Genomic DNA, 17,189 nt, shown 5'->3' with positions numbered 1-17,189 from the left:
CAACATCGTTTCTTCCGTGCCACTTCTCAGCATGATGGCGGCGGCGGCGGTGGATTAAGTAGCAGCAGTAACAGTAGGAATAATTAATAGTAGTAGTAGAAGTAGCCAAGAGCTGATGCGAAAATTTTCGCTCGAGGTATCGCTGGGTTGAGAGAGTGGTTTATCAAAGAAGAGAGTTTATAAACTTGTCAGACAGAGTCCTGGAGAACAATATTCCCGTCTATTAATGTATAACTGAATCACGGAAGTTTGGAACGTGATAAATCCAAGAATAAAGGTATTAGCCACGAAGGAAAAATAAACAACGGAGTTCCTAGAAGATCTTTCGACTCGACGTCCTTTACTCAGCAGACAAACTGACTTACATAAGGAATTTCCTGTACAGTAAATTCCTCATGTAAGTCAGTTTGTCTGCTGAGTAAAGAACGTCGAGTCGAAAAATCTTGCAGAAACTCCGTTGTTTATTTTTCCTTCGTGGCTTATACCTTTATTTTCCGTCTATTAATATTAATCATTAAAACGCATGAAAATCGAAAAAGACAACAGAATAATATCGTCAATTGCGTGAATACACGATTGAAAGAAAAATTACGTCTTCCAAAATTTTTTTTCACCCACTGACCAGTTCCAAAATTGAGGTCACTCAGTAAAAAAGGCAGTGAAACCACAAACAAGAGTCAAAGCGGAAAGAGAAAATTACAAAACGAAAGAAATGACGAATAGAAGCTTTTCAAAGACTCCGATCAAGAGGATAAGCGTGAATTTAAAATCATATATAAGTCTAGAGCTCATATGCACACACATACACTTTCACACTGTACAATGGCAACACACACAAATGGCAGAACGCTCCCTTCGAAGCCCTTTTGCCCCTTCAAAGATTCTCTCTCTCTCTCTCTCTCTCCTCTCTCTCTCTCTCTCTCTCTCATCTTGAACTATAGATAAAATGAACACGAGATTGATTAGTGCATTAGGACTCTTCGAGCCTTACGGCACGACCGGATAAGGGCCAAGTTGCAATCCATAGCGATATTCATTCCTACAACGTAGCCAATCGAGTGTACGAGGAGAGAGAGAGAGAGAGAGAGAGAGAGAGAGAGAGAGAGAGAGAGAGAGAGACCACACACACAAACACACACGCAAAGAAAAACAACGGGAGAGCAGGAAGAACGATGTTACAGAAAATGTGCAAGGCAAAAATCCAGTGAGTTGATGCCGGTAGGAGGTATGTGTTCCATTTTGGCATAACCGTATCGGCACCAACCCTCTCTCTCTCTCTCTCTCTCTCTCTCTCTCTCTCTCTCTCTCTCTCTCCAGAGAATATCCTTGAGAGTAAAAGCTTTTTCTTCTGACCTGTGTCAAGATAACACACCACCCACCTCCCTCGACCGCCAAGTCTAAATCAGTTCGGCCCTATATCCCCCAACCCCCCACAAAAAAAGACGAGACGAACTGCTGTTCTCTCTCTCTCTCTCTCTCTCTCTCTCTCTCTCTCTCTCTCTCTCTCTCTCTCTGCTATAATCTTTCGCTCATCTCTTAAATCTTTTTAGGTTCAGATAGATATTATCTTCGCTATTATTGCTGTAAACTCAGAATGTAGCAGGACAAAAGACGTCGATATAAACATAAATATATATATATAATATATATATATATATATATATATATATATATATAATATATATATATATATGTGTGTGTGTGTGTGTGTTTATACATTCACACACATAATATACGTATATATATATATATATATATATATATATATATATATGCACACATATATATAGTATATATATATATATAATATATATATATATTGTATATAGAGAGAGAGAGAGAGAGAGAGAGAGAGAGAGAGAGAGAGAGAGAGAGAGAGATTCTTTTAATATAATAAAAAATCAGAACACACAAATAGGCGTACAAGAGGTAAAATAAAAAATAAATAAAATGGAAAAAGATAACCAGAAAAGGACACACAAAAACAACAATCATTTAACGGTAATTATTTGTGTTCTCTTCAATCCTACGCCATCTGTCGCTAGCATTACGAGATTCGTTAAACCATTTTTTTTTTTTTTTTTCAGCAAAAGAGAATAAAATTTCGAGAGTTTTATTTCCTTTTAACATACCCAGAGACAAGTTCTCTTTCTTTTAACATACCCTCTTGTCAAGTCCAGGAAGTCCTGGCAAAGGGCAATGGAGAATAAGCCTTATGTCAGGTACACGTAAGAGCTATATTCGTCGCCTTCTCCTCTATCAGCTGTGACGACGCCCATACCACATGCTAATAAAGATCATTTCCTAAGTGACCAAGAGAGAATGACACACGAAAAAGGAAGTGAATGGATCGGAAAAAAGGGAAAAAAAGGGGGGAGGGGAGGGGAAGGGGAGGGGGAGAGGGAGGGGGGGAAGCTTCTTCATTTTAAATATGTTTTAGTACCTCGGAGACTGGTCAGTAAATAGTTAAGAAACAGTATTAGATTCTTCTTTCGACGACAACTACAAGATGCTGAAACTGAGAGAGAGAGAGAGAGAGAGAGAGAGAGAGAGAGAGAGAGAGAGAGAGAGAGAGTTGCAAGGATTAGGATGTCTCAAAGACTTATTACTCCATCCGAGGAGACATCGTGTGCTCACTTATCTCTAGGAGAGAGAGAGAGAGAGAGAGAGAGAGAGAGAGAGAGAGAGTAGTGCGCGTGTGTGGATGAGAGAGAGAGAGAGAGAGAGAGACTGCTTTGACTTCAGCGACTACGTAGCTCAAGCACACTCCACCTAATACAGCGCTGCTCCAAACTTGGCTAACCAGCCATCAGGACCTTGCCGGCTTAAATAACTTAAAATAAGTTACAACTGATAATGAAAAATTGATCGGGGTTTATATTACGCAACCAAACCGGTCACCAGAATCGGGTTGATCTCTCTCTCTCTCTCTCTCTCTCTCTCATCCCAAAATAGGTTTGACCATTAGTTAACAGAGTGCAGCAGCTGCATTGTTCATAAAAAAAAATCAAAGGATGACTTTTTCTTTCATAAGATTCGTTATCTTGTTATATCTTCGTTCATTTACAAACTTTTAATATCGACAAATACAATAGGCCTAGAGGCCTATCACACTGAGTCTAAGGCTTTCTAAGATTATCAGCTTGAGCACAGACGGCCTTTCGAAAAGTTGTAGACATCCGCTTCAATGTACTGCAATATCCTAGTTGCTAACTTTTCTTCTAACCTTCTACAATCCCTGAGCATTCACTATTTTATTTAATTCCTATTTTAATTCCTACTGGAATTTTCAAGGAGTTCCTTCGGATCTATCAACTCAATTTACTCATGAATAACTCATCTGATTCAAAGATTTTCTAATAAAATAAAATAAAAAAGATTCTACGATACTCATTGGTATTTACCAACAAAAAACATTCCAATATGGCAACTGAGCTTTGGAAATGTTACAACTATAAAAAATTGAGGAACAGAAGAAAACCAAACGAGATAAACGAGAGAGACGAATAAACCAGATAAAAGCACGCACATCTTCACTTATCACCAACTGGCCAGCATCGTTTTAAAAGGGTCGTCCCTCCAGATATTTTTAGGCCGTGCAACCTATCGGGCTAAATTTAGCAAGAACGCTCTTCCTACTCACGAAATGAGCTTGTATCAGACCATTAAGTCAATCTCTCTCTCTCTCTCTCTCTCTCTCTCTCTCTCTCTCTCTCTCTCTCTTTAGAAACTTATCTCAGTCATTAACACTGCTCAAAATATTCACATTTTGCAATAAATTTCCGGTGATTACCGATTGATTCATGTTCCTAGCGTCGTCATTGCGTAAAATTAAATATTCGCTTAATGCTGCTCCTCAGAAACTTTCGTCAGGAATTAGTGTAAGTAGCAAGCATTGTGAAAATATCGGGATAAAAAGTTCAGTGAGCAACTCCATATCTTAACCAATTTTGAGAAATAAGAAAATAATAGTAATAAACTTATCGTAATGATCATAGGTTTTACTGAGGCCAATTTCATTTCTGACAATACACAACACTGTCACTGGCCTATAGTTTATAATATTATGATACTTCATGGCTGATCAGTTTAAAGGAAGGGGGGAAGGTGAACTTCAGTCTAGTATATACGTATTCCCTCAGGATATGCCACCTGTTTCTAAAGTGACACTGGTACTGCTGGCGGTCTCACGCACACATACGCTCATGAACATACACAAACACATACACGTACACCTAAAGAGACCTCACAGGCGACAGATAAATGTATCTGGTAAAGGACTGTAACGGTTTCCTTTATCGCCTAATGGGTGTTTTTGTCATTTCAGGGAACTGGCTCCAGACGGCGGCTAGGCCGATGCGAGCGTCACCTGGCTGGCTCCAGGATGTGTTCGTAAAATCTAAAATAAGGCTCCCAGCAGTGAAGATCGTACACAGATCATCATGTAATTGATTGTTACACAACAGATATCCCTGTAGGAACACCATAATTTCCATGAGGCGCATTACAGTGAAAGAAGATAGCACAAACAAACAAAAGAGAGTCTTGTCCTTTCGCGAAGACTGAAGCCGGTGTTGCCATAAAAAGCGCTTCCCGTTAAAGAATAAGAGGCAATGGCTCGCGCCGGGGTTACAGCAACTTTTATCTGCTTGTTTTAAGACAACCAACTGTTAACTTACTCGGGAAAATATAAACAATTACGAAAGAAAAACAGCCCAAAATCAGTTCATGCACGGCAACAGAAAAGAGTCGGTACCTACTGGCAAAAGGCAGGATAGCATAAAACCATTAGTCAATAACAAAAGTAAACCTTTAGTATCAAACATAAATAAACCTTTAAATATCGATTGATTGATCGGGCTAAATCGATGAACCAGCTTACGTCTAAACACTTCAAATCGACAAGGATATAGATTTGAAAAAGAAAATGTCTTTCAACTAAACGAAGCTCTCTCTCTCTTTCTCTAAAACCAGTTAGAGCAAAACATGCTTAAAACACTTAAGTATAGAGTAAGAACGAGAGAGAGAGAGAGAGAGAGAGAGAGAGAGAGAGAGAGAGAGAGAGAGAGAGAGAGAGTTATAACGTTAAGAATAAGGCTAATCTGAATGCATTCCATTCAAAGACTCAAAACATAGACCTATGTCCCAAACCAGCCACAGGGCAACAAATGCCTCCCAAGAAAAATGCTACTTTAATCAACCCTTCAATTCGAGCTCTTATGAAACCTAAGCTGTAAACTTGCTATCATAGTAGGTTCCTCAAGCCACGAGTTTTGAAAATGCTTGCACCTGAACTTGCATTTACAAATTTATTTACCTTACCCAAAGGAAGTTGTAAGACCTTGTTCCCAATACTCTGTACTAAACACCAGTTACTGCCTTTATCAATCGTCTTTCTACTGAAGGTAGCCTTTCATGCTGTCAAAATCTCCTCTACGATCATTAGTACGGATTCCACAGCACAATCAAGTGGTGATCTCTAGTACGTACAATCTACCACATATCCAATTTATGCTCTCTAGAGAAATCAAGGACACTTGCATCGACTTTCCAATCTCCAGTTTCTGGAAGGGTCTGCCACTAGACCTAATCAAACAAAACTTGGTGTTTACCACCTGACTTCTTGTCTTTGAACAGTGGGTTCCTTTTCCTTATCCAGTCACTCTGGTTCTGGTCCTATCCAAAACCTCTAGTGGTGTCCCACAGGGACGGGATCTGCATCAACCATCGTCAGCCAAAGCCATTCTTTTCCTACTCACCTATTATGCAAATGTTATGCACTTGGCGAATCGCCACCCCATTCTCTCTCGTCTCCCTCCGTTAGTTCGCGGTGCCTTTCTTAAGCCGAATTCTCCCCAAATTACCTCTCAAAGTTTTATTTCACTTGGGAACTAATGTCGATGCAGTGTATGCTCCCAGAGGAAAACTGATAAGTTATTAGAAAGAACTAGGATGTGGGAAAAGAATGTTGTCTGCAATGAAAGAGATGTACAGTAGCACTAAGAATGTTTTAAGAACAGCTGTGATAGATAGCTCTGTCGGTTACGGCAGGGAGCTCCCACTAGTTGTTTGCTATTTGTCATTTATATGGATAAAATGGTTAGGATGTTAAAAAAATATGCTAATGAATTCTCTTTCTTGGTTGGGGTGCCGTAAATTGTCAAAAGTTCAGTACCAGAGGTCCTTTCTACCCCTCTTTATGTAGAGCTGTTAAACAATTACTAGGACTATAAATATAAAAATGGCTACAAGTTAAAATTTAATAAGCGCAGGAAAACTGCTTGCAAATGCCATGCTATTTTTCCCTTATTAAATTTTTCAATTTTGTTTTTCAGTTGATAAACGCGTGATTTACTTCAATTTCATATTAATCATACGCTCAATCCATTTATCATCATTCTCCTTAATGGGTATTATATTCTACGGTAACTCACTAGCCAAGGTAATGCCATCATTAACAAAATTATAACAGCCGAAACTTGACATTCAAGCATCAACTGGAAACTGCAATCTCAGATTCTATCAATAATTTTAAGGGGACAGAAGAACGTTCAAGAAAGATTGGCTCACAGGTGCGGATATATGACTGCCTCTGAATTTTTATTTTCCTTTTTTTAAAGTTTTCGTTGTAATTTCCAACGCAGATGCTTTGGATAACAGTGATATTTAACCGCACATCACTGGAACACCGTCCTATATGGAACACACACATGCACACACACACACAGTAGATTCAAATATTTCCAGATCCACCAGCGCCCGACCACTTATTTTATCCACCAACGTAATGAGGTAACAGTTCCTCCCTTTATTGCATTCTGCGAATGTCACCTTGCAACCGTTTTTACCAAGAGTGCGAAACTGTTTCTCCCCATTTTCTCTCTGTTTTCTGGATAATTTAACCGATAATTCAACCTCACTCTAGCGTAACCCATAAAGAGACGCCGCCCACTGATGACTTTTTTTTTTTTTTTTTTGTTTTGTTTAGCAAGAGACAAATCCTGACTTGGTAAATAAGTGCAACTTGGATTTCTCACCATGAAGGGAGAAAAATTAATCGAATAAAAAAAATATCTTCAACCATGCAGTGTCTCATCACAAAATCACAGCCTATTTTCACACAGCGTCTAATACCGCTAATTAGGCCTGCTAATTAACACAGTTCACGCAAAATAAAGGTTGCACTATCAATCAATTGTTAGGAGAGGGTGGAAAGTAAGATGGAAGAAAGAGAATATGAACGGAGATATAGTAAACAAAATGAAAGCGGTGCAGCTAGGGGGCCAAAGGGACGCTGCAAAATATCTTGAGTTAATGCTTACAGTGCACCAACCCCCTATGGGATTCAAGCTCATCAAAAAGTAAACTTAAAACAAACCTTCTATGACATGGCTGAAACTGCTGGCGAGTTGATTTTTTCAGTTGTTAATTGTTAATAAAAACAACGATTCAGGCCAGTTTCTCCACATGGAATCAGGACAAACTTGCGACTCAGGCACGTCACAAGAATCGGCAAACTAATGAGTGAGAATCTCCACTTAAAAACTATTTAAAAACTGAGAGATGTCCAAAAAACATAACCAACCTCCTACCACCGCCCACCCACAACCATCCGCCCCGGGATATAAGCTCAAAGCATTCCGGTAGTTCTCAAAATCTTGAAACTTTTACCTCCAATAAAAAGTCCACACAAAAAAAATAGAAATAAAACACACACAAACGAAAGTAAATAGGAGACATAACCTTGACGGTGTAATAATCGCTATTAAAAAATAAATAAAATATGGAAGGCCAGTTCACAAGGGCCAAGTCTGTCGCCCTGTGGAACCCCGTTCCCAGACATTTTTATACCGACACGCCAAAAAAGACTTAATCAAAGGAGAGAAAAAAAAAAGAAAAAAAGAAAAACGATCTATGCATATGCATAACTGGGCGAGAAGGAGGACCCATTGTTTTAATCGCATTCCAGCGCTCGGCGATAAATAAAACATAAAACAATCCCAGAGACTGACCTTCACCGTAAGCGGTTTCCTTTTCATCATCTGCCCCGATCGACCGTTCCGCTAGACATCAAAGAGACGGAGGGAGAAATGGGAAAGGCGGAGGATAATGGGACAGGAGGAGGAGGAGGGTCCTCCCATCATCATCATCAAAACCCTCCTCTCTCTCTCTCTCTCTCTCTCTCTCTCTCTCTCTCTCTCTCTCTCAGATGGAGCGAGCGGTTCGTTTCAACTCTTCATTAAAGTTCAAAGGACGTCAGAATACGGCAATTAAAATTCCCCTGCCGGCGTGTCTCCTTCAAAACTTACCTGTTACACACACACACACACACACACACATATATATATATATATATTATATATATATATATACGTATATATATATATATATATATATATATATATATATACTACTAAACTACTACTTGCTTTCTCTTATTTTTTCCTTCTGACGAACAAAAGAACAGGGACTCAAAATGAACGAAACTTCAATAAGTGTCCATTGGCACTGCGGAAGTTGAATCATTCATATTCCCCAAAAACACCTTTGACCTTATGCCATACATGACCTGACCTCCCATACGTGTACGCGTCCACCCACCCAAACCCCCTTACCTACACCTTCCTTCCCCCCCCACCTCACCCCCCCCCCCCCAAAAACCCCCTCCGGACCAGTTTTTACAGTGAACCACGAATTCACGATACAATTTTTCCAAGGTGTCACTATCAAGAAATTTTATAACTAATTCTCAATATTTTCTCCTTCCCAATAACCTACAAAGCGCCTCAGTGCTGTGATGGTATGGTCTTGGCCTGCCACCTCGGTGGCCGCGAGTTCGATTCTTGGGCATTCCACTGAGAGGTCGGAGATGTGTATTTCTGGTGATAAAAGTTCATTCTCGACGTGGTTCGGAAGTCACGTCAAGCCGCTGGTCCCGTTGCTGAATAACCACTGGTTCCATGATACGTAAAAACACCATACAGACAAACAAACCAATAATTTACATTAACATGAACATCAATCAATTAACCAAAATTTCCCCAATTTCATTTTCATCCTGCTTTTTCAAATAGAATAATAGAGGCAACTTAAAAACGGTAAAATTTTTTTCTCTTATTCAAATCCGCAATGGCTTCATGAGAGACTAAATACTCACTCACTAAATTAGTATAACCTTACTAAGAATCTCGTAAAGAACAGAATAGAATAAAATATGGAATTTACGCCGAATACCAAGTGCTGGGACCTCAGAGGCCATTCATGGTTGAAACGGAAACCGACAGTCAAAAGTTTCGAAAGGTCTAACTGGAGGAATATCTCGGGAGAAGGAGAATATGAAGGGAGGTAGAGTAAAAAGAACGAGATGGGTTGCAGCTAAGAGCCGAAGGGACACTGCAAAGAAAGGTACGTAATGCCTACAGTGCACCGCGTGAGATGCACTGAATGCACTATACCCTCCTACTGGGAAGAATCTCTCACAAACTACTCAGCGTGAAAATTTATGAGTAATGCCTACAGTGCACCGCACGAGGTGCACTGAAGGCACTACCCTCCTACCGGGAAGGATCTCACATAAACTACTCAGCGAAAATGCATAAGTATTAGCCGTTGCATGACAGAATATTACTACTCCACTTGCAGGTGAATTTAAAATGGTTCACCGGATATAATTACAAAAGAATCCATTCAACAAACCACCAAAGATGCCTTCATTAAAACAATAAGTCTGAATCGAGGTGGAAAAATCGACCACGAGGCAATTATCTTTTAATACTCTCTCCCTTTTTGTCATTGTTGTTCGTTACCCTCAGTTCTTGCCCAAAACTAAATCACGTTACATACCTGAATAAAAAAAACATAATAAAGGCGACTTGAAGCATATAGTACCAGAGGAGAACACAAAGGAAAGACGACTTACCTTCAGACCGTAGCAGAGACGCAAGAAGCAACCTAAAACGATAAAGAAAAAGAACGAGATCAAGAAGATGTAAAACGAATGCAAATGAGTCTCGTGTATCGTGGGAGACTTGCTCATATATATATATATATATAAATTACCCCGTGAGTCTTCCGCCCCCCGGGCACGCCCACAGGTAACGAAATGGCATGCACAGGGCGTCTTCGTGGGCGGGAGGGCGTGAGGGAGGCAGAAGATGGGGGACTCTTACACTGTGAGATACAAACCCAAGTCTCGCAGAGCCGTCAGTCTGCTTCCGCTGAAGAAGAAGAAGTAGTAATAAAAGAAGAAGAAGAAGAAGAAGAAGAAGTAGTAGTAGTAGTAGTAGAAGAAGAAGACGAAGAAGAAGAGGAAATAGTAGTATAAAAAGAAGGAGAAGACATTGCAAGAAACCATGAGGCTACAACATGACGTAAGACGTTAATGCACTAACAGATGACGTTCATTTTCCCACAGTTGACTAATCCGACTAAGTTGTAACTCCTCTTTTATATCTTTTTTTTTTTCATTCTGGTGCCTATTCAGTGACTCAACAAGGAATCCTATGCGTTTTTAAGATTTTAAAAATCAACTTTTTCAAAATTTTAAAATTCACTTTAATTTAAAAATTTTAAAATTCAGTTTCATTTGCAAGATTTAAAAATGTACTATTATTCAAAAGATTTAAAACTTCACTTTTATTTACAACATTTAAAGCCACACTTTTATCTACAATATTTAAAAATTCACTTTTTCTTAAACAAAATATTAAAAATTTACTTTCATTTAAATAAAATATTTAAAAATTCACTCTTATTGACAGAATTTGAAAATTCACTTTTATTCAAAAGATTTAAAGCTTCACTTTTATTTACAACATTAAAAACCCACTTTTATTTACAGCATTAAAAAATTCACTTTCATTTAAATTATTTAGAAATTCTATTCTATTTAGACTGCAGTCATGAAAATTTACTCAATATCATTTGACAAAACTACGCGAGTCTTCATTCAAATGTTTACTGTATACCTTTGGAATGAATTTAATAAGTTTGATGGAAACAATCTGTGTATACATATCTATGGGTTACACCAAGTACACCTGTGAGAAGTAAGAATATGTAGAATTATTAAATTGAAAAAAAATTTAATGATGAAACAAAAACTAACTTTACATGGGGGATGAAAATTGTTACATCATTTTTACATTTCTGCAAATTATCATTCAACGTAACCTGCAAATATTACTGTTTTAAATCATGTATTAACTTGGGACGTAACTTTAAAGAATCACTTTAAAATCTGTGCCGCTGATCCCATCGAATTGGTCCACGAAGAAGTAAGAGGTTCGCAAAACAAAAGGCAAACACCTCCGGGAACTTCAAAATGTAAGCAAAAAAAATAAATACGTTTTCACGTTAAGAGTGAGCAACATCTCTAAAAAAAAGATGAGGCATTATATAATCGCTTATAGCTCTTCGCACTGTCTCAGTTGCTATCGTCATTTCTTCTTCTTCTTCTCCTCATCCTCTCCTCCACCTCTTCTTCTTCTTCTTCTAGTTCTTGTTTTTTTTCCCTCTTCATCTTCTTCCTCCACCTCTTCTTCTTCTTCTTCTTCTAGTTCTTGTTCTTCCTCCTCATCCTCTTCCTCCACTTCTTCTTCTTCTTCTTCTTCTTCTTCATCCTCTCCTCCACCTCTTCTTCTTCTTCTTCTTCTAGTTTTTCTTCCTTCTCTCCTCACCTCCCCTCTTCACCTTCTTCTTCTTCTCTAGTTCTGTTGCTTCCTCTCATCCTCTTCCTCACCTCTTCTTCTTCTTCTTCTTTTCTTCTTCTTCTTCATCTACTTCCCTCCTCCATCCTCTTCTACTCTTCTTCTATTCTTTGTTCTTCTAATCCTCCACCTTCCTCATCTTCTTCTTTCTTCTTCTCCTCAATCCATTATCCACCTCTTCTCTTCTCTCTTCATCCTTCTCACCCCTCCACCTCTTCTTCTTCTAGTTCTTGTTCTTCCTCCTCATCCTCTTCCTCCACCTCTTCTTCTTCTAGTTCTTGTTCTTCCTCCTCATCCTCTTCCTCCACCTCTTCTTCTTCTTCTTCTTTTAGCAGACGAGGATGACTATGTCCTTTTCATAACGAGCGCTCGCCCGTTTTGCCTGACCGATTTCCAGTTCTACTCCGGTGGTCATCGGTCCTTTCATAAAAATTATCCCTCCGGGATCTCAAGGTTTCGAAGTTTCACAAAAGGTTCTTGGCTTTCTTAGCATTGTTTTTTTTTTTTTTTAGCTTTCTTGACTTTCAAATTGTCTTAGCTTTCATAGCGTTTTTGCTTCCTTGACTTTAAAATTTTCTTAGCTTTCATAGCGTTTTTGCTTCCTTAGCTTTTTTGTTTTCTTGAATTTAAATTTTTCTTAGTTTTCTTAGCTTTTCTGCTTTCTTGACTTTCAAATTTTCTTGGTTTTATTAGCTTTTTTGTTTTCTTGACTTCAAAATTTTCTTAGCTTTTCTATTTTCATGGCTTTCAAACTTAGCTTTTTTGGCTTTCATAGCGTTCATACTTGCTTGGCTCACTTCGCTTTCATGAGCTTTCTTTGCCATCTTATCTTTCTTAACCTTCTTCTTAATCTTCGCTTTTTAACGTTCAAATTTTCTTGGCTTTCTTCATCATCTAAGCTTTCTTGGCTATTAATTTTTCTTAGCTGCCTTCACTTTCTTAGCTATCAATTTTTCTTTGCTTTCTTTCCTTTTTCAACTCTCTCTCTCTCTCTCTCTCTCTCTCTCTCTCTCTCTCTCTCTCTCTCTCAGTGATATATAACTACAGCTAATCAACTATAATTTTACTCAATTAACTTACCAAGCATTTGATGCCCTAAAACGAACTCGAGAGAGAGAGAGAGAGAGAGAGAGAGAGAGAGAGAGAGAGAGAGAGAGAGAGAGAGAGTTAGTTTAGTGTTTATTCATTTCAAATGACAGAGAAGAATGTCTGTGTACCCTTTTGAAGTTGTTGAATGCATTGCAAAGTAATTAAAGGTTAATGGCCGATAATTGAGCCGATTCTGGCCTTGAAAAACTAAAACAAAGAGATAAAGTCAAGGTTAACATAACAAGAGCTGAAATTATTCGTGTGCCCTCGAGGGGTTGTTGTTGGGCCGGGGGTGGGGGGGGGGGGGGGGGGGGGGGGGGGGGGGGGGGGGGGGAGGGGGGGGGGGGGGGTAGTTAGTTGTTCAGTGTATCGGTATCACTCCCTTGGGTGTTTGTGTCTCGTCTCGATGGAATTGCCTTTGTTTTTTTTTATTTATTATCTTTATTCCTTCCAGTCATACGATGGAGGATAAAGAAGCTTTCCTTCATGGAATGAGTGATGTCTTGTATCGTAATTTGACTCTCTCTCTCTCTCTCTCTTTGGAGGTCTTCGTAGGGTATCATATGCTTGGTAACGTGGCATCTCTCTCTCTTCTTTCTCTCTCTCTCTCTCTCTCTCTCTCTCTCTCTCTCTCTCACAAGTTTTTGGGTATCCTGTGCTGGCTGGCTTGACATTTGTTCGCTGTGTGTGTGTGTGTGTGTGTTTCGAGTAAAACATTCTATTCTTCACAAGAAAAAAAAATACATAACAGCAATTTACAGAGTGGATAAGCGCAGCAAAAGAATCTGATGTGAACTAAAAGAAAACTTTCTTTTCTTCAATAAAGCCCAAATACAATTTCATTTCAATTTCAGGAACACAACAGATTAGCTTCTCGTATATAAAGAATATCTTCAAGGGAAATATAGCCATTCCTCCGTAAAATTAACCTAAAAAAAAAAAATAAATAAGCCAGAAGGTGCACTGGTATACCAAAGGCACTGTCTGACAAATAGGTGAACATTATTTATAAGCTACATGAACAATAACTACTGAGAAATAAATATATATATGTACTAAGTGCAGAAAAAGACAATTCCTGAGAAATAAGTAAACATGAGTACAAACTCCAGAAAGACAATGCCTGAGAAATAAGTAAACATGAGTACAAACTTAAGAAACAGACGATGCCTGAGGTTTAAGGAAGCATATATACAAACCACAGAGACAAACAATTCCTGAGTAACAAGTAAACATTATGCACAAGCTAACAGAAACGAACAATTCATGGGGAACGTCAGCAGATCTATGAGACCCCTTAATTCACCAAGAACTGAGATACGCCCGAAGTAATGTCCTTTTCTTGTACAAAGCTTAATGCTCTATTGCTACCGAGCATGCGATTCTCCCACTTTGTGTGATCTTCGGGTGAAATACAGGCCACTCACGGCGGAATCATAAAACATCATAAAGCATCATAAAACACCGCGGGCCGGACCTACGTATAGCAGGAAGAGATTAACAAAGGGCAAACGAAAGAGGAAATGAAGTGAAATCAAGGAAGAGATACGAGGGTCGTAATGGAAAACAGTAAAAAAGAAAAAAAAAAAAAAGACCATAGGAATGAATTAGGGTTTTTATTTATTCGAGACAATACAGCGGAAATTGTATGCTAAATTAAAATTTAAAAATAATTGAAGGTAGGGGAATCAGAACAGTCAGTAATGTGGCTAGAATCTTGTACGTTATTGTAATCAAAGTTAGCAAACGGTCAGCACTTTCAAAACAATACGTAGACGTAATTTTAAAAGGGATTTTTGAGTGATTTCGCTGATTAAGTATATTTCGATGGACCGTTTCCTAGCTCATCGGCGATGTCTTCAGAACTAAATTACTTACATACATACATGCATACATACATACATACATACATAAACCAAGCTACAAATGTCCTTTATTATCTAATTCGCTCTACCAACAAATTCTGGACGCACAGTGAAGCCTTAGACCACACCGCCACCGCATGAGGATATAAGTTTACGTTTATGGTAACGTTGATACGTAATCTATATATGCAACGTTTCCTCACTCATTGACAATGTCTTCTGGACTAAATTACATACATACATACATTCATACTTACACGTTTAAGGTAACGTTGTCCATACGTATATGCAACTATGAACTGATACATAGTGTAGAATTTTACAATATACATATATATATATATATATATATAATATATATATATATATATATATATATATATATGAGTAAAGTTTTTACAATATGTATCAGTCATCTGTAAAATGTCTTGGAGACGATACTGGGTTTCATTTCACCTCTGATAAAGTGGGCACATACATATATACATACATACATTCATTCATACATACATACAAGCTCCTACAGCAAGTGGCAACGTTTAAGAAAAAAGAAAAATAAACTTAATGAAAAGGTCAAAAACAGGTCACCCATCCACCCAGCGCATCGCCCTGGAGGGCCAATAATTCTCCTCCCAAAGAATGAAAAGCTCGACCCCGCCCGGCTTCCACTGACTTCTGACCTTGCCTTTGAGTTGACCTCCGAACGCTCTGCTTAAGAGCCAAAAGATAAATAGAGGAGCGATTAGGATAGTCTATTTTCGACGCCTTCTTCAGATAAAGGGTCCTAATTCTGGTGCTTGGCTGCTGACCAGCCTCTCCTAGACCCTGAGATGGAGAGAGGCTGTGGGTTTAGAAACCGTCCCCTCTAAAAATATGTCGATCGGCTGCTTCAAGTGCGCACTTGAAATTTATAGCCGGTTCTATTTCGTGTATATCTCTATTCGCGGGTGTTTAGATTAAACGGACTGGCCTTGTAGAGCTTCTTCTTGTGTTAATAATAAATAATTTCCTTTAAGTATAAGTTGGTGTGAGTTTACAGGTGAGCCCACGTATTTCAAATTTTATTAACAGATTTGTTCTTGTATCTAAGTTGAGTCTTAAAATGATATTCTCTCTCTCTCTCTCTCTCTCTCTCTCTCTCTCTCTCTCTCTCTCTCTCTCTCTCTCTCTCTCGATATTAACTTAGCAAGCGTTTGATGCCTCAACTGAAATGGAAATATTAATTATCCGCAAATACATCCCAGCGACCCACAGAAGCTAAAATGTAATCCTAAAAGTGAAGACAAAAAAACAAAAAGTCGACAGATCTCTCTCTCTCTCTCTCTCTCTCTCTCTCTACAGAGAAAGAGAAAGAGAGAGAGAGAGAGAGAGAGAGAGAGAGAGAGAGAGAGAGAGGAAACAAAAAATACATAAAAGGAGACAAACTTTATACCACCTCTCCCTCGGAAAAAATATAGGAAAATTCTCTCTCTCTCTCTCTCTCTCTCTCTCTCTCTCTCTCTCATCCACTGGTGGAAAATCCTCTCGTCTCGTATCCCCCCGAGAGATTTGCAATTGCCGAATACTCTCTTCAGAAAATGCCACAGGACGTCCGATGCATTTTTAAGAGGACCACCCGTGAGCAATTTCCTCTCCAGGAAGAGATGGTTGAATAGAAAAAAAATATTAACTGGGGAATGACCAAGATTCCTTCTTTTCTTTCTTCCTTCCTATTGTCTTGTTCAGTTTCATTTTCTCCCCATTAAGTAGTCATTCGTTTCGTCCTAAATTCTTCTTGCATTTAATGAAGATTTTCATTGTTTTGAAATATCCCCGTCCCCCTACTCTGCGTACTACCCCATCAGAAATCTCAACAACAACAACAACAAAATTGTTATCTGAAACGAAGTCTAGAACAAAGAACACTATGAAACAGTTACAACCAACCATAATATGGTATAAGGCTCAGGCTTTCAGGATCAAAGAAATGCATCACAAAAGATTGTCGCAGGAGAGATAATAGCTCCTTGCGACTTGCTCATGTGAAAATCAAACGCACTTTTAGGCAGTGTTAATTCTTTCATGAATTCTTGCACTTCCTGAATACTTTTTGTAATTTAACTTCAACAGAATATAAGAGAATTTTTGCATAATTATATTTTTTAAAACAAAAAATAGGTCCCAAAGGCCGTCTGAAAGATAAAACTGAAAAATAAAAACATCAAAACACCACGATTCTTTGCAGACCCACAGTACAACAAAAACGAAGGAGCCACCTCTCAACTCTTCAGGAAAAAACAATCGGCAACTGTGAGCCATGTCTTCACCAATTTTAAAGTCAAAGGTCATGTCATTCGCCTCACAAAAGGCCATTAATGAACGTGTAGACCTCCTCCAGTGACATCGGCAATTTGCACTCTGATATAATCTCGCTAATGGCAGAAGAGCAGGGCCTACCTCGGGCAGAACAACCGGGTCAAGGACACACACACACACACACACATCGTGTGCTCACTTTTCTGTAGGAGCAGGTTTTACTGTGCATTCA

At 38.7% G+C, this 17,189-nt stretch overlaps 1 protein-coding gene across 2 annotated transcripts in view; it reads right to left on the bottom strand.

The window, feature by feature from the left end:
• Positions 1-17,189, bottom strand: part of LOC135225888 (ligand of Numb protein X 2-like) — a 668,030-nt gene that overhangs the window by 577,460 nt on the left and 73,381 nt on the right. The window contains exon 2 of one of the 2 annotated variants that reach the window (XM_064265461.1): positions 9,920-9,951. The gene's annotated coding sequence lies outside the window, so the exon portion shown is untranslated. Of the gene's footprint in view, positions 214-9,919; positions 9,952-17,189 lie in introns of those variants that run through there. The other variant, XM_064265465.1, reaches the window with a different exon arrangement.

The sequence above is a fragment of the Macrobrachium nipponense genome, chromosome 13 (assembly GCF_015104395.2).
Source record: "Macrobrachium nipponense isolate FS-2020 chromosome 13, ASM1510439v2, whole genome shotgun sequence".
Classification (NCBI taxonomy): Eukaryota; Metazoa; Arthropoda; class Malacostraca; order Decapoda; family Palaemonidae; genus Macrobrachium; species Macrobrachium nipponense.
The sequence above is the reverse complement of the archived record's forward strand: the minus strand, read 5'-3'. Positions and strand labels throughout refer to the sequence as shown.